Source organism: Eufriesea mexicana, unplaced genomic scaffold (assembly GCF_001483705.2).
Source record: "Eufriesea mexicana isolate 0111107269 unplaced genomic scaffold, ASM148370v2 scaffold10344, whole genome shotgun sequence".
Taxonomy (NCBI): domain Eukaryota; kingdom Metazoa; phylum Arthropoda; class Insecta; order Hymenoptera; family Apidae; genus Eufriesea; species Eufriesea mexicana.
The window spans coordinates 130,303-156,113 of record NW_016918030.1 but is presented as its reverse complement, the minus strand read 5'-3'; the positions used below and the strand labels follow the sequence as shown (position 1 = coordinate 156,113).

Genomic DNA, 25,811 nt, shown 5'->3' with positions numbered 1-25,811 from the left:
TTCCTGCAGTAGCTTGCACGTACTTACACTTTTTTCCCTTGTTTTACATGAGATTTACGACCGCGCCCCCTTCGGCTTGGTACTCAATGCGTTCTGCACTTTTCCAACTTGCTAGAAATAGATAGTTGAATTGTTTGCACCGGTTTCTTTACTGGAATTCTATATCTTATTATGCCAATCGAATTTGCAGAACTACCTTTTGTATTAACAGGGAAGGGAAAGGAAGGAAGAGAATAAACTTTTGCAATATATACAATGTATAACATAAATTAATATGTAAGAACTTACAAGACATTGAATTTTTATGATTTGTTCTCAATATCTTGCGAAACGTTGAGTCGATTCTAGTGTTTAATATTCATTGAATCAAATGCGGCTTTTCTTATTTACTTTTTTATAATACATCTAGATAGGACTGTACGTAATATGTTATCAACCATGCAATTTGAGACTTTTCAAAGTAGAGGAGTAGGTTCATGGAATAACCATTTTATATTTGATTCTACGCAATGAAATTAGCCAAGTTATCACGAACATTGTAGATTACGATAAATATCAATTCGTGTCGGAAATCTTGTAATTTCTTATCTATCAGCTGACGACAAGTCAGCCATGTCGTAGTTACAAGCAATCATTTCCGTGTGTATCTGTCATGGAAGTTTTGAACCTTTCCTTTTGTAATTTTATCGTAACGCGGAATATCAAATATTAAGACGAACCATTTGTTTCGAAATCGAAGTGAAGTAAAGTTTAACTCACTCGAGGGAGTAAAGTGTAATACATCTGGAAATGTTTTAATTTTTTTATACTAACAACAGTTTCCTGTATTAAAGAAAAGGAAAATTATATTTATACCCACTATTGTACTATTTAGTAATTGTTTAAATTATGCTTTTTTTTGAATTTTTATAGTAAGTTACGATACCGTAAGTGAAAAAAATAGTCGTTAAATCCGATTCCACCTTACATAACGAACTTTATTCATGACTGAAAAAAGGCTTCTATTAGACTAGAGTTCTGCTTAAACTAATTCAATCCGAATAATACCAGTATTTTTTTAAATATCCCTATACATACTAATATATAATCGGTTATATAAATACCTTCGAGTTCGTTTGTATTAATTCGTGTAAGTATGCTTTGGGGAAAAGTTATATTTATTTTTCTGTACAACAAAGTGCATTCACACGTCTTGTGCACAATGATCGAGACACTCGATCTATCGGTATTGACTGTCTTCGAAGGACAGCGGCAAGAGTGAAAGAACTTCTGTTTAGTTTAGCTAAGCTAACTAAACAGGCCTTGGTTTTATCTTTCATCCCATAGCAGTATACTACGCTTCGTGTTTCTCATAAAATAGCAGTTGCAACTGTTTGCTAATAATTGTACGCATTATGCAATTCTTCGTTTCCATTATGATTGACATTTCAAAATATTCTTTTGTATATCCTTCTTGTATATCCTCTTATATAATACTTATTAGATTATTATCGTATTGAAACGAATTTATATAAATGAATTATATAAACACAACCGAAATATATTTTTAACTACTAACGTAGCCACGAGATGGCGATTCGTTTCAGCCACCATTTTTCACATAAGACACAATTCTATTTTTCGATAACTTTTTTATTATCGTTAACTTTTATTGCTCAATTAATAATTAGTTTTTAGAACTGCTATATTTATAACCATTGACGATTGATGACAGTCATCGTGAATTTGCTTTTTAATATATTCAATCCTTGCAATATTTTTGGTGTATCGTAAGGGTGACAAACTGAGGGTTTACCCCAGGCGTCAAAGCTCTAGCTACGTCACTGTTTTTAAGAAGTTACCTTCTTATAACATTTTAAAATACAATCTACCGGACAATGTATTTTTACCATGAATGATCATCAAAAATGGTAGATCTATATCATTACCATCCATATTAGTAAAATCAAACTTTCTTTGTAAAGTATAGTTTACGTAAGATCAGGGTTGTTCTCACAAGAAATCTTAGCGCAGTCCTTATAAGCCGGGATGCGTGCAGTCTATGAATTCGCATGCGCGTCTGTCGCGTTCATGCAAACAATTTTTATCGTTGTGTAACGTAGGTAGCCTAAGCAGTGGCGTGTGTGGGCCGTGCGTACCGCTTTGTCACAGATAAAAGCCCGGCCTTTGTCCTTTTTCGCGTGGTCGACAAAATTCAAGCCTCGTCGTAAACCGCGCCTGGACTCGCTCCTCTTTAGGGAATACGCAAGGAACCTGCAGTCCTGTTCGATTAGAATATTTTATCGAAACTTTCTTCACGATTTATCGAAACTAAACATCCCCATGCACACAAACGCGAGCACGCATGCGTGTTTCGCATACTACTAGCGTATATTCTTATAATATATACGCGATGCCCGTTTGGATACTGTATGTAATTTAAAATTCGCGGCATTTTATAAGAAGACATTTATAATAATTTATGTACAATATATATTACACGTTTTGATGTTTATGTCGAGTATATTCGTCGTGAAAAGGTGACAATAAATGATATTAACAAACCTATAAGCAATAAGAATGTAAATTTTTTTCAGAAAATAAGTAGCAATATTTTTTATTTCGTTATAATTCCTTTCAATTTTACAGCATAGTGTAATTACTCTGTTTTCGTCGAGTATACTCGTCGTTGCTTAAAAATAATTAAGCACACAAGTGTGGATTTCCAAGATTAAATTAAATAATTCAGGGCTTGAAAATTTTCAGCTTAGAAGTAAATTTTTTTGTGAAGATTATTTGACTGTACATAACATTCTAGGCAATAAAAATCTAATCAGGAGAGAACGAGTTAAACGATAAATAACAATCTGAGAATTCATGGCTATAAGGTACATATATTGAGTTGAATATGTTGTAATGGAGGACGAAAAATTGTTTGTGAAAGCAGTAATGATACATAAAAGCAACCAATTGGTACGAAATATAAATCTCATAAATATTGAATATTAGATATTAATCATTAAAGTAGCGTTTCTTAATATTTGTTAAAGATGCGTAATAGAAGTTGAATTTATGTTATGGAAACAGAATCATTTAGGAGTTCCTGAAATAAAATTTTATCAAATAAATTTGGAACTTTATGTTCCTGGGATGAAATAAACGAGAGGAAAGCAGCTATTTATTTAAAAATTTTATTTTTGAAATATCATTAATGAAACTGGAAATTAATCGAGGAAGTTTTCAAGCTTTCTGATATTGGATTGAAACACACTGAATCGTTTTATTCCAGTAAAAGTGAAAGTAATAATTGCAGTTTAAATCATCGTGGTTGAAGATTGCATACTTTTACCAGTAATATTTTCGGTAAGATACTATGCTTTTAATAATTAAATGAATCGTAAATATCTTTGTGATTGTGATAATTGTATTTTTCATATTATATTCCACAAATATCATTAAAAGCCAATCGATTATTTAATCTTACTCTTTAATTAACTTATATATTAAATTTATTATTCGATGGGATTATCAAATATATACTTCAGGTAGCATAAAGAAGTTTAAAATAATAATACAAAATACTTTATACAAAATTTATACTTTTCTTTAATTTTCAAAATCAATACTTTAATCTTAAGCGATTGATCAATAGTGTTATCAACTCTATTTTCTCAAAACCTCTTTCATACAAAAATTTATTCCTCACGTTTATAAGACAAAATTTACAGACTTATTCTTTATACCTCAAGAAGTTGCAACGAGGTGAGTTATAAATTATCTAACAGTTCATAAAACGAGTAGCTACTTCCCATCAGGGGTTACTCATTGTTTGTACTTATGGCACCGAAGTTGCAGCAAACGATACGTAGAAAAGTTTTATTAAACTATCGGTGACGCGGTCTGAATATCGAGTTGTCCTTCGATCGATGATTCATTGGCATCGACTAAACTTGTTTAAAATATCGATCACGAAGATGAAGAAAGCATAATCTCAAGCACAGATCAGAAGCTATATTAAACTTATCCACTTCTCTTCTACGTTAAATATAACTACATTACCTAAATTTGAAACAGAGTAAGTTAAAAAAGAACATAAGAAAATAATTTGTTTAGGGAAAAAACATGTACATAAACGTTATAAATACTGGCATAATGTACCTTACCTTTTAGGGGAATTTCAAGATAGAGTTAAAACTGAAAATATCAATTTCGTAATGAAAGTTTCAGCATTCATTATATATCTTCTACCATTTATTTCCCCTGCAAATATATAAAAGTATTAAAAACAAAAACGTAATAAAGTCATTCATGCCAAACATGTTTGCTTGTGGTACTTGATACTATTTACCATTTCAAAGTCATGATGATAATCTGATATCAAGAGGAACGAAAGAAAAAGTGCATAGAAGAACACACAGTTTACAGAGTGAATTGGAACGATTATTCTTCGTATGGAAATGAAATATCCTGCCTTTAAATGTCGGCAAATTACCTTTTCTGCGACGAGGAAGCGTCGATCGAACCAGAAGCAATCGTGGTCGCAATTACAGCTGAATCGAGCATTAAGTCGAACACGGCGTGAAGCGTATTTACGATCATCGTCTTGGTACGCGTCACCTTGCAGCTGTGCCACCATTGCTCTTGTATTCTAGCCTGGAAAATAAACGGAAGAAAACGTGTATATACTAGGTGTATGCATCGCTCCTTACCCCGACACCGGGAAATCCTCCTTTCTTAACGTTTCACAAAGCTTCCCTCGCCTATTCAACGAATATCAACTATTGATCTTTTCTTACCTGCCATGACATCTCCGAATTACATTTTTCCGGATAACAATGCAATACTTCGCGCACCATCGTTCACTTCCTGTGGTGAAACGGGAATCGTGGGATCTGTGGCTTTGAGAGATTCATCGCTTTTTCTATTTACCATTTGTTCGTATGCTTCTTTCCATTCAAGTAAAAATCGTGGGTACTGTTGTTCATGGAATAAGAACTTGGAATTTCGTAATAGTTGATATGTTGAGGAACCGATCACTCAGACAGAGAAAATTAAAAAAGATGTATGACGAAGAAATATAAAATTGACTAAAAATAGTTACGTTTTATAAGTATATATTATTTTCCATTTTATCTAAAATTGAATCATCAACATTTTATATTATTATTACATAGTTGTTTTTAATTACATGTTATTGTAATAAAAAAATTTTTTATTGTACTTTTGTTACAAACCTGAGTAAAATCTCTCAGTTTTGTGTGAGAAATTTCGAAATAGAAATCTCAGGTAGTAATACTACTGAAAGACCTTCCCTTGAATTGAATTACTTCTCGAATTTCTTGAGGTCTATCAGTTTTCTCAGGTACACCTCTGAAACCAGGTTCAGTACTGTAGAAATAGGTCAATATTTTCAATAATTTATATTGGATAAAATCAAGGACAAGTAAATGGATTAAAAATATAATTGAACTGTACCTTTTATATTAAAAAGCAGTATGTAGTTGGAAAATTTCTATTTTCGTGTAAAATACTTGTAGAAATAGATATTTGATGTTCGCTCTGGTTTCTGTAATAAAAATTGATATGACAATTAAAATTGAAATTGGAACTTTAGAAACTTATAAACTGCTTTCAATAATTTATTGTTGAGAAAGAAATTTTCGTTTGATTTTACTACGTAAATTTATTCCCTCTATTTTACAGTCTTCCATTAATTCATGAACGAAAGTATAAATACCTGACAGTAAAAAACAGTGAATTTCCTCGTCTTGCTTATCCAAAATATTGATAATTTTTCCAAAAAAAAAAAAAAAAGAAATCTTTTGCAGTTTTACATACACGAAACTTCAATAATATGCAGTTTTCAAATATTTGCGGAAAATTCTCTTGTATCTTTAAAACGTTAAGAAGAAATTAACAAAAGAGGTCTTGGTGAACTTTTGACTTTAAAACTTTCAACTTTAATTCCCATCAACGGTCGACGTGATCTCACCAAGCGAAATCCCTTTAAAATCGATTCCAGAGATTGGAATTCGCATTCGAGTGGCTCCATCTCTATTCTTAGCGACGTAGAAACACAACGTTTCGGTGTTTCGCCGTAGTTGCAGCTGCCGGCAGTGCGTTTCGGTCTAGGGATTTATGAGTTTATCGATCTGTTCGAGAATCACGGGCTAGAACGTCGCAATACCACTCTTGACATTATATGAACTTAATTCGCTGTTGTATTACCGTGTACCAGGAGTATGGTTACTGGAAAAACCTGCAATCTTATGTTCGATTGGAATATTTTATTAAAACTTCCATGACGATTCATCAATTAACATGTTTACGGCGTATATACGTCTTGGATCTGAGTTTGGATCGTGTATGATATATGGATTTCGATATGGAGTACAGATTAAATCTCATGAAATTTGAGAAGAAACTTTTCGAATAATTCATGTAAGGATTAATAATATAGGAATACTATAATTTTATATGAGAATATAAAATCTATTTGCTAATATTCAAGCTGATAAAAGTAATATTGCAGGTAATGGAAATTCGGTCAGGTATAAACGTGTTAAACGATATTAAGGTATTGATCTTAATCGATAACAATACGAGATTTTATCTACCTTATAAAAAGTATGTTTTCATATATCTATTATAAGCAAAATATATGTTTGTAAAAGCAATAGTAATTCATAACAATTTAATTGATTTTCAGGAAATATAAATCCTCATATCTATAGCTATGTATTTAATTACTGATTAGTCTACTACCGCGTGTACAAGTGTATTTCGCAAGAAAAGAAACCATACTCCAATGATAGGTTATCGTAGCATATTTTCGAGGAACGAAACTCAATCTCGACGCGTTCTGCACGACTCGTTGTGGAAACGACCATTTTATTCTTGGATAGAGTTGCTCGTGCCAGTGTCCCTGGAAGCAAGGAAGCTGGCTTTTTCTCAGCCCATCTGGAGACGTGATAGGAATGAAAATTTTTCTTTTTTTCGAGGATGCATTGTGATTATTAATGACTGCTTATTGTTAGTATCTTAAATGAATGTCATTAGGTTTCCATATACGGTAAAATATATGGACGTAATATATATTTTAGATAAATTTGTGTATAATTCATGAATCAGGTTTAATCGTCTAACACGTATTTATGAGATTGTTGGTTTTGATACAATTTTTGAATAATTTTAATAAGATAATAATAGTAAAACATTTCATGTTCTAATTTTATCATTGAATGAGTTCAAATTTTGTTTCTTTCTTTATGAGTTTTATAGTTTTTAATACATTATACAAACTTTAAAATAGTATAGTTACCTTTTTATTTCTAATCTAGCATATCTATTTATCAAAGATTTAGTATTATCCAATTATAAAACAATATTTTATTCTTTTCCAATTACTTGTTGTCATAAATGAAATACGAGCACATTGAGTGCTTTTTAGTACCTAATAAATTTATGGCCTTTCAAACAAAGAAATATTGCCCTCATTAAGTGTTTTTGTTATAGAACAGGACAAGCACAAACGTTTCCTTTGTCTCTAAAATTTCTCCTTTGAAATATTAATACGTAATTAAGGGCATCTCGTGTCTCGTTCACACCGGAGTTCCTAGATTTTCCGATATTAACCCTTGGAAGGGTTTAACCGTTTACAGCCCCATTGTCTCGCGTGATGGTCAGCATGAAAGGTAACACCCTAGTTAGTCATAGACGATTATTCGCTGAGTCGATCTCGGTCGGGTCGAAAATTACGAGAAAGCAAGGCCGGAGACATTTTCATGGGAAACTAGAGCGACGATAATCTAAGCCACGATCCAATTGTTACATTGAATTTGTCCCTGGTAACATCGGGACGATCGTGAGTTTCTATACTCGCTCCTCGAATTACCTGGAAGCTTTTTACGCTTTCTACACCGTGGAAAAAATGGTTCGATAGTTGGGTCGATATTTGCGAGCTGAAATCGAAATAATTATATGTACAATAGAAAGTCCTCGAATAGGTGAAAACGAAAGTCTGAAGGTTCTCATGCACGTGTACGTGCCCATATGCATGTGTGAAATTAAAAAGAAGAAATTCATTGAAAAGCAGACGATCTTCTTCCACCCTCTGATATTTGGTATCGTTAGAAAGTAAAACAAGGTAGCCTCTTTTTATTGTAAAGTAATATTAGAAAGCGAAGTGAAAGAATACAGTTTCGTTTCGTAAGGCTTGTAATTTTGTAGAAGTTTTTTGTTTTTATCCCACAGAGACGATTGCTAACGTGAAATTCAATAACTTTTAGAAAATCAATTATGATATTCAGTCGGATTGTCTCGAGTGTAAAAAGAAAATAAAAAAGCAGCTTGGGATTTCAATTTCACTGTGAGTAGCAAATATATGCAGTACATGTCTTATTATAATTTATTTTTATATCAATATATATTTTTGATCCCTAACGTTTTATTTTTCTAGCAACCTTCCAGTTACTTTAATCTAAAAGAAACGAGTTATAGTTGGAATTATGGAATCTCGACCTCTGAAAAACTCGATCTGAGATCGAGAAAATATTTGAGTGTATATGTTCGAGATAAAGAAGCTTGTTCTTCTGATCCTCGGAGTAAACGATAAGACAAAGCAAATACGGAACACAGCAACATGATATAGAGATTCAAAATAGTAAAGCGAAGTGGTGGGGGGTAATGCATTAGTAGTCTTGGAAGAAATGATTTTATTCAGTCAGACTATAACTTTAAACCATATCTTATTCCTTTCGATATCAGTATAAACCAAATGCGAATTCCTCCAAGGCTACAGAGAATTTCAGACAAATTATACCCTTCGTAAGTATCCATTATATTCTATGCAACCAGTCATTTAACCTTTCAAATAGGTAATTTTTAGTCCAAAATTCTATACAGACGAAATTCATTAATTTTAGTTAAATCGTTTTCAATTCCTCTAAACGAAAATTAAAACGTGTATATGTATGAAACAAATGAAATGTGACAAATAAAATAATACGAATTGACTTTAAAAGTAATACGAATTTGAAATACGAATATAATTTAAATGTACCCACAATTTGTATGATTAAAAATTCGACGAAAAAGCGCTCTGTCCTTTTAAAAATTCTATGTCATTAGAAATCAAATGCTAGCTATACATTCCCCACCTAATTTTTCGCTTTATTATACCGTTCGAGAGCGGCGAACGGATAAACCGGGTTTCAAGCTCCGGTTTCCGCGAGGTTCACGAAATTTCTGCCGGGATGCTCGCTGGCGCGGAAAGCTCGCACGGCACGCATAAATTTATTGCATCCAATTGCAGGAGGAAGGTTTCGCGTACCGCGGAATTATGCGGCATGACCCTAATTATTTTTTTCCACGCCCGTAGCTTACGCTAGTTCTATGGCAACTGTGTACTTACGTGCACATGCGGGACCGGTTACGAGGCCGATGCTGTTCTCGAGATGATCGCGATAATAATTGCAACGATGACGAGGAACGCTTGTACGCATTCCGCCTCCTCGCGAGAAAAACCGACGCGAAACCTTCGCATGCGTGCATAGCCTCGATTCTATCTTTCGTTCACTATTTACTCGTTAATAGAAATACCATACGCCTGATTATGACGAATTTTTTGGCTACCTTAGAACACGTTATTTTCAGAACCTTTTTAAGTAAACGGTACTTTTATCGATATAATCTTGGAATCAGTGAAAGAGTTAATTTCAATAAAAGTAAACGGTACTTTTATCGATATAATCTTGGAATCAGTGAAAGAGTTAATTTCAATAAAGAGACGTGAAATATTCAGATTTCTGTATATCGTGATCAATAAACGTTACCTTTTAATACAGATGAACACACGAACCACATGTGAATATTTATGTTCTACAACTTCACATGGGTTAGGTTTGGATTAAAATAAAATTAGCAAAATTCATATACGCGAAACGTTAGCTTCACGAAATTAAAGGAGAGACCTAAAAATACGTAGCAACGTATATTTTGTTACTTTAAGAGTTAAGTTGGTATCGAAGTGCTTAGATTGAAGACGTTGTTTAGAAGAAGCTTGATACTGGAAATAGCTTTTAATACCAAGTGATCTATAGTATTCGACGAAAACTACGCTTTCATTAAGTGGTCAGGGATATACTTTGGTTCAATGTTGAAATGGAAGGTAAAGGAGCACTGAGGATGAAGTTAGCACGGTTGTTAGTTTTCTGTAATTGGGTATTGGGATGGAAGTTTTCGACCTGGTTTTAAAGTTACACGTCCGTGTTCCGAGGCTATTATAATTGAAGCTCTGATTCGAAGCTTTCCAAATAGTTCTTGAAATTATTTCGCTTAGTAATACCATTGGGTCCAAATAATTCCAACTGGACAAAGCTTCCTCGAGCAAAAATATTTTAGAAAATTTCCACTTTTTATACTGGGTAACTAAATGCTCTCCCATAGCAAATAGAAAAGTTAGAGAATGCTTTTGTATATGTGTACATATATACAGGGTGAGTTGTCTGAGGTGTGGCCAGGTTTTGTGACAAACTCGTTTAAAAACGTTTCAGCAGGCTCGAGAGCATTTTTCATTTAACTCATTAGCGCATGCTTGATTAAAAATCAGATACTCCAAACACGTCTTCTTCGAAGCAGCATTATATATCGCTTTAACATCATCTCCTCGACGTTTTCTGTGCAAGGAGGTCAAAAGGAGCAGAAGAATGGGTAAAAACCCTTCCACGAACTAATTCCAACGAGACGATAATTTTCATGTTCGATAATAGGAAGAAACTTGAACAAAAATGGAGTACGTAAGCTCGGTTCATGTAACGTGCAAGCGATTCGCACGCGAACGATTCAGAGCACGTGACGCGCGTGTCGCATAAGAGACAAACGCCGCGATCGAGGTTCGCGATAGAATCGTAGCCGGGCCCTTATTGAACGATCGTTCCATTTTTGTATCGTCATTGAAACGTGACCGGCAGTCCTTATCGCGGATAATCGATATTCGTCTGCCCGGTTGACTCACAGGACGATAACATTCCGTTGCAGGTATAACGATCATGCACGACAGAGATGAGGATGTCTCGCCAGGTACAATTGTCCCTAGAAGTACGCGATTATTCGAAATTTCGTGTATTCGGTCTCTTCGTTTCCTTCGAAATAGTCTATACTATGAGTTTCCGTTTCTCTGAATATGACGCAAATTTAAATCATATTCTATGTCGATAATTCTTCGACGATCATAAAAATAGCGGATCTAGATGGGTAGCTGGGATGATCTCCTTTCACGAGAATAATTTCAAGAAATATTATGCCGCATACTTCACTTAATCACATCTATTGTAATGTAATTAAATTCATTATTTAATTCTTGAAGAACGGTGTATGATTTCTGATTTCTTCCTACGTGGTCGGTATTTCGAATAATATAGGTTTCCAGGATGAATCAATATCGAATAAGCTTCTATGCATTTTTTAAATATATCTAATTCGCGAAATTAGTTAATAATATCTTTTTCTAGTATAGCGTAATATTTTTCTAGATAAAGTCAAATGTCAATAGAGCTTTGCACAGTGGTAATTCACAGTGCACATATGTCCTCCTCAGGGAATTAAATTATAACAGAATTATTTAAAAAAAAAAAGAAGAAAAGAATACTGTACTTAATATTTAATTCTTTGTAACAAAATTTCGACTCGTTGATATTGATAAATATTATTATTTTTATTATTATGTTCCTAACCTTAATGTAGTTCTAGAAACAACCTTATTTGCGTGTTGGAAACCGAAACGGCGCGGTCCCAAGACACCGCAACGCATCGATCGACCCGAACTATTCACGACCCAGTCGCGTTTTACCTTTTTTCGAAACATGAACTCGCCCGAGCTATGACTTTTCCGAGTTTGCTTCAGAAATTACAGCCAGAGACTCTGTTGTCCAAACTCCCGTTAGCTGGATGTTTTATCGCCCGGTAGACTATTTTCTGGACGCTGCTTACTGTCTTATGTTGCGGTCTTTGTATTATGTTTGGGTTACGTATTCCATGAGGATCGTCGATGGAGATTCTACATGAGGAAATTTAGCATTTCGTGTCGTGGTAAATTAGGTGGAATATGCTGGAATTTCGTGGAACATGATTCAATCGTTTGGTTTACATAGTATGGCTCATATGGATTGTTGATTACTTTATGATGTTTACAAATTATTTGTATGATTATATAAATAAGCGAGTATTAAGTGGTATTAATAGAATTGGAGAATATATATTTACAAGTATTTTAAACAAATTTTAAATATATTATTTTTTACCAAATTTAAGGGTAGAGTCGTAATCTTTGATTAATGCCAGCTTTTGTATTTTATTTATATATGTATATATATAATCAAAGCATATATCATAATTATTCCTTAATTATCAAATTCTCATAAAATTCATATGGATCAAAAAAGAAATTTTGAGACATCGACCTAATTGATTTTTAAGGCTTATTATTCGACATTAAAATAATCAAAAAAGATTTTTTTCTTTCTTTGGAAATTAATTTGAAAGCGAAAAGTTTAATTGAAACTTACGTAATGATGCATAAAATCAATAAAAATATATGCAGGTGTATATAGAATTATGTATGAAGCTTACTGTAATCTTGTTTCGTTGATTTCCTTTTCTCCAATTTAAGTTGTATAATTTAATATTTAACATTATGGATATAGTTATATTATCCATGTGTATAACATATTTCACACAACTGGGTTAACAATAATTTCGAAACAGAAATGTAAGAATAAAGAAAACGTGGAATATATGAAACTCTCATATCCTGAAGTACATTTACGTTTCTATCTGCTTAAAGTGAAATACTATAATAATTTCGATTTCGAAAGTTCAGGTGATCGTTAGCTACTAAGTATACGACTATGTACGAATGAAACGTTGAAAATTACAGTTGATGTAGCAACAAATAGACTAGGAAATATTAGAGATCATGGATCACGGTAAAGAACGTGAATGCTACAAATTATCGTGTTAGTGGCGTCGCTTGGAACATCGAAATAACGTTCTAATCTCTATTCTTGGTATACGCCTCCCACGTAGCTGGGTAAAAGTGTCACTTCTAGAATAAAACCGATCGAAAACATTTTTCCTGTAGTTTTCTGTAGCCTGTAATATCTTTCTTGTCGTTATCGGATTTCACGAATGGAATTGTAGATAAAGTTTTGCTAACGTTGAGTGTATTTCTACGATACAACCAATAACGCTTTGTTTCAATGGAGATACGGGTTTGATAGAAATCTATAGCTACCTTTCAATGAATAATATCGCATAAAACGTAGTAACATTAAAGAAAAAGGAAAGAAAAAATGAAACTATTAAAAATTAAACAGAAAAATTTTGTTCAGCTACTTAAAATAGTCTAATCGCTAATTTTTCTTTGGAATTGGAATTGATGGAAACACGATATTATATAATGAATTATTATTTTCATCTCATCCCTGAAAGTTAGAGTAATTAGGAAGGGATGAAAGAGACCAGGTAAATAGATATATTTTTAATCACTAGAGGGTAGAAAAATGAAAACGGCTGATGTAGAAGACCGAATAAAGACACCCTGATTGATATATTAGTTTTTGCAAAACCAGGCCAAAGTTACTTGCGTCATCCTTGTTTCCTCAGGTTCATTTACCAGACATAACTGCTCTCGTTCGATTCATTCTTCAACGAGCGTTCGAAGTTGGCCGAGACAGACTCGACATGCAACCGAACGTGTAATGACTAATGACTTCCAAGTCTGAGCGCATTATCTTTACCTTGAGTCACGGAATCTTTTTGTCTCGTTACTAGCCAGTCTCTGAGAAAGGCTAATTGTAAGCATTCAGCAATTGCCGTGAATGATCGACGAGCTGGCATTGAAAAATCCGTGTAATCGGCAGGACTCGCGTGATCGTTTGTTTGCGCCCGTTCGATCGAGAAGCGATTGTTCCGTGAATTCGTATGCGTCGGTTTTATAATTGAAACAACAGCAATAGCAATGCATCGTTGAAAATACTCAACGAGAACGTCGTTTGTACCCACGCACAGCGGGGGCCGATGTGGCTCCCAAATGAGGCAAAAACATTTTTCAGCTGATATCACATATATATCCCTTATTTTCGTATTTTATAAATTTCAAATATATATTTGAGTTGTTTCTGAGCTTTTCTCCTTATCAATTTTATTAATGAAAATTATTAATTTTATCAATACATTGGTTTTTAAGTTGAAAATATGAAATTTTGCAAAGAATTTTGCAAACTCTTTTAATTTACTTGAATTTACTTAAATCTTTGAGATTTTGTACATAATGGCATTCTAATAAATGGTAATAAAGTATTGGTTGATTCCTTCAAAAAATGTTTTAAATAGATTTTTGTGTAAAAACTAATGATTTTATATAAATGAAATAAATGCGATACGTATAAAACAAAATAGTAAAGAATAAATAATAATTTATTATTAATAAATAATGAATAATTCAGATGAGAAACTTGTCAGAGCTCCAAGTTCTTTTGTATCATCAATATTATCACCATCTTCATCATTACCATCATCATTTTTATTGTATTTCTTTATCGTTGTTTTTATAATTTGATCTGACGTGGTTAGGAGCCTTGTTTATAATTAAAACACTAGTAAACCATAATATACGAATATATTACAAAGTAATTGAACTAAAAAATATACTACACGTTAGAAATATGTATATATTAGTTAAATTGTATTAATATACAATATATTATTTGCTTGTTTGTTATTTATAAATATGAAAGACACCATTTGATATCGCTATATCGATATGGCATTTCAAAAATAAAGTATCTTCCTGCGCATAGCTTATCCAACCACACCCAACCTCATGTCCTCGTCAAATCGAACGTACCGATAACATATGGAGGAATATTTTCTCGTGTTAAAGTGAAGTTTTCAATGTCTACACAAAACGTTTCGCAAAGTAGTGATAAGGAATAACTTTGAAAAGGCAGATTTTGAATAATATTCTCAACTTTTATTCGATTTTGAAGTTTCATGTGCGAAAAAAGGTGATGGGAGTGTAAATCGTATACAGGTACGACGCAGTTACCGAATATCAATTGTAAATTCGAAATTTCTACTGCCAATTGCGATATTTAGTTGACATATCTTGGAAAAGGCAGTTTTCTAATAGTTCTCCCAATTTTCTTTCGATTTTGACGTTCTATGGAAGAAATAAATTGGCGGGGTGCAAATCATATAATTATACTGGAAAATTACCGAATATCGATTGCAGATTCTAAATTTCCACTGTCAATTGCGATATTTAGTTAATATATTTTGGAAAAGGCAGTTCTCTGATAGTTTTCTCAATTTTTCTTCAGTTTTGATACTCCATGTGCGAAATAGAGTTACGTTTTAGTTTTTCGTACTTATTTTAGGCTCATTTTATGATTGTTTATTTATATAAATGTATTTTGTGAGAGGATACTTAGATTGGGTTAGAGTGTTTGGATTGATGAGGTACACTGTTGAAAGTTTGGGATCTGTTATGCGATGAGGAGGGTACTTTAGGTTTTTAATGGGAAAAGCGCGAATGAATGTTTTAGAGTTTTATGTATTGTACTTTAGCTCTGGAATGCTATAGTGGCATACTGCAATCCTAACTTATTTTTGCTTTGGCTATTTCTAAGTGAAACCTGGCAATCCTCTGACATGGAGAGGCTTATGTACTATGTCTGTTGTTTGAAGTAGTTACTATATCGATAACATTGTTTTTCAATCATCTAAATTATATCTTCACATATTTTCATTATTCTGATATTCAAGCTTCCAGTATAATGAAATTAATACTTACATACATTAAAAAATTAAATCACGATTGTAATGTATATTTATTTATACTGTCGTATCTTCATCCTAAATTTGAAACAAGGAATTTCATCATTTTAGTGCTAAACGAAACCTTTAGTTGCCAAATTAATTAACTCCAGAAAACAGAAAAAATAATTCATTTTAAATATAAAATATCGAATATCAATCAAGTGCTTTGGACCAGAAAATTTAGAAAATGGAGTTAATGGTTTAAGCCTGTGAATGGCTCATATAATTCTCATCAAATATTAGTCATCCTTACAGAAATTGCACTTCGTGTTCAAAATAATGAAAATAACGAAAGTACAATTCGTGAACATATTTTCAATAAAATTTTCGAGCAACTGGAAACAAAGGGTATCTATATATAAATAGTAAAAATAACCGACTGAATTTTTCGATAAATTTATCTCGGGTTATTTTTCTTAAAAAGAGAACCGCGATTCTTTAGTACGTGTGTCCTCGGTGTAAAACGTAGTTTCAAAGATAGAGACTGAGTTTTCAGCGATGTGCGCGCTTACGTAACGTGATCCGAGAAAATCTTGTAAGAAGGTAGAAAATAAGCTTGTGCAGTGCAATTTGTGATGCAGTAATTCGCCTATACGTTACGATGCAATAATAGTAATATCGAACAAGGTTACTAATTTCGACCGTAGTTACGAAACTGGCTAATTTTCTCGGCTCGTATTGCCGACTAATTAAACGTAATTTCCCCTCTTTGCGGTAAGACCTGCCGCGGCGATATCTAATATCGATAACGAGCTCATTGTCTCTTAAATTTTCCATGATTAAGATGTGCCAATAGCTCGTGAACACGTAACAATTTATTTCTTCTTCTTTCTTTCCTTTTCTCTTTTATTAAGAAAATGTTCGATTTTTATACTCTTTATTAGCAGTCTTCGATAACGTTAATAAATACATAAATAGACTTTGTGGTTTTACTTCGAGATTAAATTTCTAGTTGCACGTGATTTTCATACGATCCATTCCTCGTCAGTATGTTTATTTATGAGTTTGAAATTTAGAATTTTCAATTTATCTGTTCCCAAGAAACCATTTCCTTCCACTGCCACAATTTTGGACAATCCAGTGACTCATTCTGTGGCAAAATATCTGGATATAATCAAGAAATAAAATCTTTGTTAAAGAAGTGACTCAGTCCAGCGGGAAATCGACATTATCTCTCAATTAAACGAATCTTCCACTTTACTATAGGATTAACAAGATCTCGATTTATCATAATATCCCTAATAAAAAACAAAAGGTAGAAAAGAAAGAAGAGCTGATATATCAATGGAAAGGATATTTACCTTTTCCATTCGAAAAATGGAAAAACCCATTTGCGTCTTCTATTTTTGCTGTTTAGAAAATTAAAAACCCCCATTCGTGTCTTCTGTCTTTAACCTTTTGAACTCGACGATTTTGTCGTCACAGAAAAATAGCGGTTCAAAGATTTTCTGCTATAAAATCGACGACATTCCTCGAACACGTGTTTCCTGTATCTTTCCTTCGCAAGGAGACGATGATAGAGATATCGTGTCGTATCGAGACGATCGTTGCATCACGATCTCTCCCGTAGATCGTCCAGTGAATCACGTTCCGCATTTAATTGCCTCGAGTGCGAATGGCTGTGCTACGTTTAGATGTAACTTCAACGCATCGAGTGTCCGGAAAAGACGGAAAGAAGACTAACGTGTTTCGGTTCTATTTTTGCCACTCGAAAGGTCTCGTATTTCTGACATGGCACAGCGTGGAGAGGTAGTTTCCATTCGATGCACGAGCCGTTTCGTCGACGGAATCGAAGGCGAAAATTTGCGATCGAGGGCTCGACATTGGTGCTAGGTACAAGTAAAAGTGGGTAGACTCTGATTTCTTCTTTCCTGCCTTTTTTCCTCGTTCGTTAACTATGATCTGCGCGGAAATTGGAAAGCTCTTATTCCCGATCGGGTTTTCCGTACTAAAAAAAGAATGATCTCGTTAGAACGAGGGGGATAAAACAGCAGAATTTTTCGTTTTAAATTCTGAAGAAATCCAGACGTTAAAGTGAAGAAATAGAGAACTGAAACGAAGTGCTTTTTAAAGGGGAAGAATATTTTTCCGCGTGGGTTTTCTGTGATAGAATAAACGATAACAGTTGAACATTTTTTTAAAGATTGCGACAATGAAAAAATTAGAACAATGGAGGATTGTGCATAAAATGAAACTCTTAAAGCTCTTAAAAGAGAAGATAAAACGAGGCTCTTTAATACAGAAAGAGTTTATTTGCATTTCACAGCAATTGCCTTTTTTTTCGTGGTATAAAAAGTCCATCTCTCGAGAAGATATTAAAGACGGGATATTTATAAAATTTACGAGAAGTCGTGTATTTTGCTATTCTCGCGACGATATGTACGCACGCAAAAATTTAATCACGGATACCGTTTACCCCGAACTATCTCATCCCTTACCCCGTAAAGTTCTTATTGCGCTTCGATGAAATGGTCCAACACGTTTGCAAATTACCGGCATGAGTCACTCGTTAAAATAGGCGAGCATAAAATAGATCAGAAATAGGATTTGTCCACAACGATCTCCATTTGGAAATTCGAAAAAGAAATATAAATACGCGCGTATCTTCGTTTTCACCGAATCAGATATATTTTTTAACGCGATCGAACATTAAATTTTGGATTCGTTTTACAAGCAGCATGGCTTTCAAAATAAGCAAGGTCTGCTCGAGTTATACGCGCTTTCGAAGATAAGAAAATATCTGTTCAATGAGCGTGCTGGAAAATCTCGATCGCGATATATCGACCGAGTATCGCGCGTAATTATTCCTTTGAACGTTGCCTCGTCATCGATTAAACGTCGAATCATTGTCATTAGCATACGTAGTTATTACGCGTGATCATTTCTAACTGGTATTTTCATTCGCAAAAAATGTTTACATAAAAAGATCACTCGATAAAGGAAGATAGAGCTGATGTGATACGAAAGATCTGCAAAATGATTAAAAAATCGGCGCCTTTTTTGGTACGTACCCGTTTACGTGACGAGAAAAATATGTTTACGTAAAATAGATGATTTCGAGATGATAAGCACGTCGAGACAAAGTATTTTATGCGGAGTTTGTTAATATCTTTTGCCAAATGGAATTTTACGCCTTTTTACGATGAGATGATCGATGAGATCGAGACAGGTGTAACGATCTTAGATATATTTTGCATTGTTTATCGAAATATTCCGTTTTTTTTTTACCTGTTATGTGTTTGTTTACGAGCGCTTTAAAAAGTGTTGGTAAAAGGTGGCAACCAATAAAGATGTCGAACCGATATAAAAATATTAGCGTGACGCATAATTTCGTTCTTTCTGCTCAATTAAGTTCCCGACAAATCACAGGTCGCTAAAAATACTAAACAAACGCGTTCTTTGTGAATAAATTTTCCCGATTCCATGGCAGTTGTCCAAGCATTTATCTTTGCACATCCAACGGTTTTAATAATCTTTGCTGTCTCAGGCTTTGACTATGTTCTTCTTCTCCAGGCTATATTTCATCGATTAATGACAACCTATTAATTTAGTCATCATCTACCGACGAATAAATTAATCGCCATGTTTAAATCTCCATCGATTCGACTGCTATCGTCATTCGTAATTTCTGTCTTCGCTTTTACTCCAAACTAGTTTCCCTTTAATCTCCAGTTACTATTTTTAATCGCGCTATTGGCTCGATCGCTAACTAATCGTTCTATAATTAATCAAACATCGATATAATTTCGAATTTCAGATTCGTCGACTTCGCGAACACGAATTCCCATGCATGCCAGCAATCAGCGACTTCCCTTCTCCGTCGCTCTTATTATTAAAAATCCCCATCCTCTATCTTCTACCTCCATTATGTCACGTTTATCATTACAGCACCGCAAGCCATCAATTACCGATGTATCAATGCGACTTGGTATCTCTTGTTCATCTTATGTATATAAGATTCTTCGAGTCTCCATTAATCCAACCATCAGCGATCACGATTTTTCTTGAGAATCTCTATGCATCCCATTTATTTCGCATCATCTTCGTCATTAAAGAACTACAAGTCTTCGAATTAATCACAAATCGATCAGGATAGCGACAGCAATCTCGTCGAGTTTGGGTTTCCATCGATCTAGCTACCAAAGGCTACACGCAATTTTTATACCTCATCGGCCAGTCCTAGAACTAGTCTAACATCTTCCACCTCGCTGGCCCGATTACCCTATAATATGTCTCCCGTATAATACATCCAACGTTCATCCATTAATCGCTGAGGGAGATGACGCGATTTCGAGCTTCAGGTTCATCGACTCGGCGAATGAAAATCTCTATCGTAGCACGGCAGCGATCGTTAAGGCTGGTTCAACGTCTCCCCACCGCAACGTGTCTCGTTGCGGACGATCTAATTAACGGAGCAACAAACCCTGAAAACCCGGTGCAACGGACGCCGGAGAGGCCTTCCTCTCTAGCTTCGCTTCTGTACGAGACGCGTGAGTCTAACGAGGACGGTGAAACCGACTCTGAGGGAGCCAGAGTAGGTGGTCTGAAGAAGCGCGTGGAGAAAGTCCGTGGAAATGCTTGGCTACGGAAACTCACGGGAAAATCTCCTTTTTCGTTGGAAAACGGTAAGCCACGCGGGCTGTTTATGAGACCGTTTAACGACGTGGTGCCTTCGCGCAGTAAACGTCCCAGGTTTATTACACGGTCGTAATCCATGCTCGCACTGGCAATTGTGAATTCGTGGCTGTTGTTCGATCGCGTTATTATATTCAAATTTACAGGATCTGAAATGATTCTTTCGTTCATTTATACACGCTTTCTGGCCGGGCTCGTTGGGCAGCAAATGAGGTGGAGGATTTAATTGTTTCGGCGAGATTGATAATTTTTGGAATAAATTAATGTTCCGAGAAGAGGAGAGAATTTTTTAGAGTATGAATTAAAGGGAGCGAATTAAATTATCTTTCACGTGATATTTAAAGTTTGAACACAGATTAATATTCGAAGAGGTAAAGATTACAGTAATTATATGGTTTTTGCTAGTTTAATATAGATGAATATAGAGATATCGTCTTCTTTAGCTGGTTTAATCTCATTTAGAATCTATTAAAATTCACCGACTTTAAGTCAGTATTCGTCTGCCAGTTCTTTCAAAGTATTCCTACCGATTAGAATAATTTGTACCCAAGGTGGAGTAATGTGTTACACTAACTGTGTTGGCAAAGGTGTGTCTTTGAAGATGATTCGTTGGACGTGGAGATTTATGAGATGTGTCTTCAGGTTTCCTAAGTGTCTATTGAACGGACTGCTTACAGACCACATGCGTCTCAGCTGCACTTGGGCCTGATGGTATTGACGTATAGTCCATTGCCAAAGTGTAAACTATTTCGAGGACAGCTAGGGTGAGCCGTTACAGGGATCAAAGGATATTTCCCTCGATTTTCTAAACGTCCCACAGCCGGGCAGAATTATATATTTCCTCGGCCAACTATATTTCCTCGGAAATGAGCGTAATTTGCCCACCGTTCATTTTCATCCAATATAGCTCGAATTTTTGCAAATGCTGAAAACCCGAAGTGAGTAACGGGGTTATGACTACATACGTCCATGCTTTACGATGCCGCTGTAATTACCGCTTTGAACGTATGCAAATCGACGAATCGTTAGAGCTTCATCGGCCATATTTCATCGACGGTTAGACCAGGGTCTTTTTGCTTTGAGATTGGTTAATCGAAGCTAATTATACGCTCGGGTGGATACTGTCTCGCATTTCCGAGTGTATATCGTATCCTATACTTTGCAAATATGTTCAATCTGTATCCATATTGTGGTTGACTCTCGTCGACGACTATGCATGGATTCGTCTGGATCCACTTTGGACATGAAATGATACATAATCTCCCTTTTCCTACTTATATTATGTTAACCCTTTACACTCGAGAGGCGCCTTTCAGTCACCGTTTGATAAAATTTCGAAGCTCGATATTAATTAATATATCAAATTTAAAACAATGTAACAGTGTGCAAGGTATCGAAGTCAAATAATTCTGCGTGTTAATTATTATACGATTTCTTATTTACTGTTCAAAAAATATCAGCAGCCTTATAGCAGAAAATTTTTCAACTCGTACCCTTCTTTAGCCAAAAAATCATCGAGTGCAAAGGGTTAATTGTTCATATTAGAGTAAGTCTCAAAAGATTTATCTGTTGACAACGAAGTCGAAATTGGAAGGAAAATGTATTTTTACATGGATGATGCTCGTCAATGGACAAGCTCCCACGGCAAATGGCGTTTTCATGCAAATATAGCAAATCCTGGGGAATGACTGGGCGGTTGTATCAGATAGGGGTTGTCGGACGTTTTATTACAACAGCCTGAAAAGCGTCTCGACGCTCGCCAGTCGGGCTCCCTCGCGTGTTGCTAGGATAAAAACGAACCCCCTCGATTGGAGTCTGTTCGATGAAATGTTCTCAGATTCGATGGATTTTCCGTCCACGATATCGTTCTTCTTTATTGAAAAAATATATCGCAGTTGGGGGGGTTCGTGCGGATATTTAATATGCCTGTTTAATATCATTGCAGTTGCGGGCGAAATTAAACGGCAAATTTATGACAGCTCTTTCGATCGAATTCAGTCTTTTTCATAAACACTGTTTAAGCTAAAGAGTGCGCGAGTTAAATAATTTCGATGTCTATTATATAAATTTCATTTTACAAGACACGAAAGTGGAAAATAATTAGCACCAAGCTGAGAATACAATACCAAATTTCGTCTCGCTAATTACTTAATCAAAGTTTCAAAAAAGCAGCCTCTCCATACACGTAGTTTTAACCAGTTGTAATCATACATTTATACCCCCAATTCACTCGACTCGTTCATGCAATTCCACTGTCCCTTCGTACATAGGTAATACAGTAGTAGGGTATTCGACTTTGCCTTCCAAATTGCAATATCCATAAGAATACGACCCCACATAAATTCCGGCATAACGAAAGTTCGCACGACAAGCAAGGAACAAAGTGTTTGGAAGGAGAAAGAGTGAAAAATCTGGTTGTCGAATGACGAAGATGAACGTGGAGCAAGGAAGGAACTGCGCGGGGATTGCGAACTGAGGATGGACAAATGAGAAGGGGAGAAAGGAAAGAAAAGGAGGGGGGTGGTTGGAGGAAAAATAAAGGGCAAAATAGGATAGGTGGATACAAGAGGGTTTAAAGGGAGCAGAAAAAGAATCGGAAGGAAGGGGCAGGAGCGGTAGGAAGGAAGACGTAGGATAGGGGGTTCCAGGGCGAAGTTGTAGCATTATATGGGGGCTGACGAACGTTTTGTTACGAGAGTTTGAGAAGCGTCTCGACGCCCGGCGCCATCCGACGGCTCCATCTCTCTGTGTTCTCGGATATATAAACGCACCCTCGATGGTAGGAGCTTTGTCCTGGGAAAGGAATGACGTCAGCAGCAGAGATCGCACCACCCCATATAAGCGCACGAACGTTGCTCGCGATGGTGCAGGGATATAGGGGAGTAGCAGCCAAGGACAAACAGTCTTTTCTGTTTAATGAAACGAGAAAATATGATCGATTCAAATGGAAGGAAGAAGGGTTACTTATAGTTCACTGCAACGATTTTTCTTTCCTGTGCAATTATAAATATTCGAAATTTTTCGCTGTATAATAAATTTTGGGTGTAGTCAATTTTTTGCGGAGGTTTCCGCACTTTCTTCGTTGTACGTGATTTTACATGTAATTTTGTTCTTTGAAAAGGGGTGAATAGTTTGTTTGGGCTTGGCAATAGTTCGTTTTGAAATCACGAGTTGAACTTTGAGCAAATTGGCATTAGTAGGCATGAGTGGAAACTGTGTGAAGCATGGTAACGTTTCATAACCAGGGATAATAATGTCTTGCGGCTAAGAGTAGGTAATTTCTACTGTTTGATGAAATAAACGTATATCAAAAGCAATCATAATTGTTCGAAACTGAATAAAGTTTAGTATATTACGGTTCATAAGTATCCTGAGACTTTGATCAATTTGTAGTAACGATATGTGGATTTTATAATACAAAAATGTATAGATTAACGGAAAATTAATAACTAGAAGCAACATTTGCTACATTCCGATGAAATCATCGTATTAAAAACTTGAATTATCTGTCGAGTACACGTACTACTGCTTGAATTAAACACAGTAGTTTGCCTAGCAATTTAGAACTTTATTTATCTGACTCATAGTTTAGAAATCAAATAACATGTTGATAAAGTGCTCCTCGAGTAATGAAACAGTCTATTGTATGATTGTATATCAGTTTTTAAAAGAAATATTATCGCATCATAAGATTCTACTGTACAGGACAGTAACCATTATAAATTGTTTTCACAGATCCCTTCGTTCCTGGCATTTTAATTAAATTATGGAAATAATCAAGTACGAGCATAACAAAGTGTCCAGATACTTGTAAACGGTACCATGCATTATTGGCGAATGTTAATTCTCAATTGGATGAAGAATAGTAAACTATTGCCACGAATTCCGATGCTTCGTTTATAGCTACATTAATGCTTACAAGAAGAGTGCAAGTCCTTCGGGTCACCGATTTAGTTGAAACATTACAGGTTTGTAGATTTCGTCATGCGGTTCAAGAATATATATCATTATAGCCGTAATTACTCAGTAGTTTCTGAGATATTTACGATTAAAGTTTTATTAATTCCCTAATTATAGATTTATATCCAGTAATTTTCAAGTGACGTCGTGGTGTACCGGCGATAGTCCGGAATTTATATGGTGAAGGACCGGGGTTCGATTCCCGTCATAGCTTTTTTTTTAATTTATTTTATATTTATTTTTCGTCTATGAAAATATTGTAAATAAACAATTGTAAATAAAATTTCTTAATAAAAAAATTTATCTTTTACACGCTTTCTTATGCTAGTATATATTTATTACAAAATAATAAGAATATTACGCAAGAAAAACATTTTACTATAGCAATCTTATTTACTACAGGAAATATAAACCCTATCGCTCAAGTAAGTATTAATTATTAAATTAAACATCGTATAAGAATGTTGCCTATAATTCCAACTTTGCTGTACAGCTATAAATGTTGATGAATTAATTACAAAAAATGGGAAATTTATTAATTTTCTACTGCCGAATTGATTTATTAAGATGTATGATTAGCGCATAACCAGTAGAGGTATCTAGTTTGAATAAAAATTTTACCGCCTGCGATCAGCGCCATCTATGATTTGGGCTCAAAAATCAAGAAAGTGATAGGAATATAGAATAGGCGAGGAGGTCGTCGACGAGCTTGTCACGTGACAGACAAGGACAGAGAGGGGATAGAAAAGGATAAAATGGCTCCGGCAGTGAAAAATTATTAATTACTCAATTTCTGTAATTAATTTATGAACTTTTATAATTTCATTGCAAAGCTGGAACTTCAAGCAACATTCTTATATAATATTCGTAAAGAATTTAACTCTAAATTATTAGTTATTAATTTTTGTTTTATGGCGTCTATGATTTCGTAACGGCGACCATCACGATCTCCCGCGATAATATTTAATACTCAACGAAATTAGAAGAAAAACGTGATCAAAAGTTATATGAGAAGATTCGCAAGGACATTGTCTTTATAATGAGTGCATAAAGTTTCATAAATTAATTGCGTAAAGGATAGTAATTAATGAAAAACCAATGGCGTCTCCGACAATTTTTGACAATAATTCAAATATATCGTAGAATAATTATTAATAATTAATTAATCAGAGACAAATTTATATCGAAAAATATATGTGAAAGTTCGTGAAGGATCTGACTTTACGATGCAATTATAAAAGTTCATAAATTAATCACAGATATTGAGTAATTAGTGAATTTTCCACTGCCGATTCGATTTATTAAAATATATGCGGAGCACATAACCAGAGTTAGTAAACTGACATCAGAGCCATCTA

The 25,811-nt window shown here is 34.6% G+C and overlaps 1 protein-coding gene across 2 annotated transcripts in view; it reads left to right on the top strand.

Annotated features, from left to right (window-relative positions):
- Mical (Molecule interacting with CasL) overlaps positions 1-25,811 on the top strand; it is a 66,890-nt gene that overhangs the window by 534 nt on the left and 40,545 nt on the right. The gene's annotated exons all lie outside the window — the stretch shown is intronic.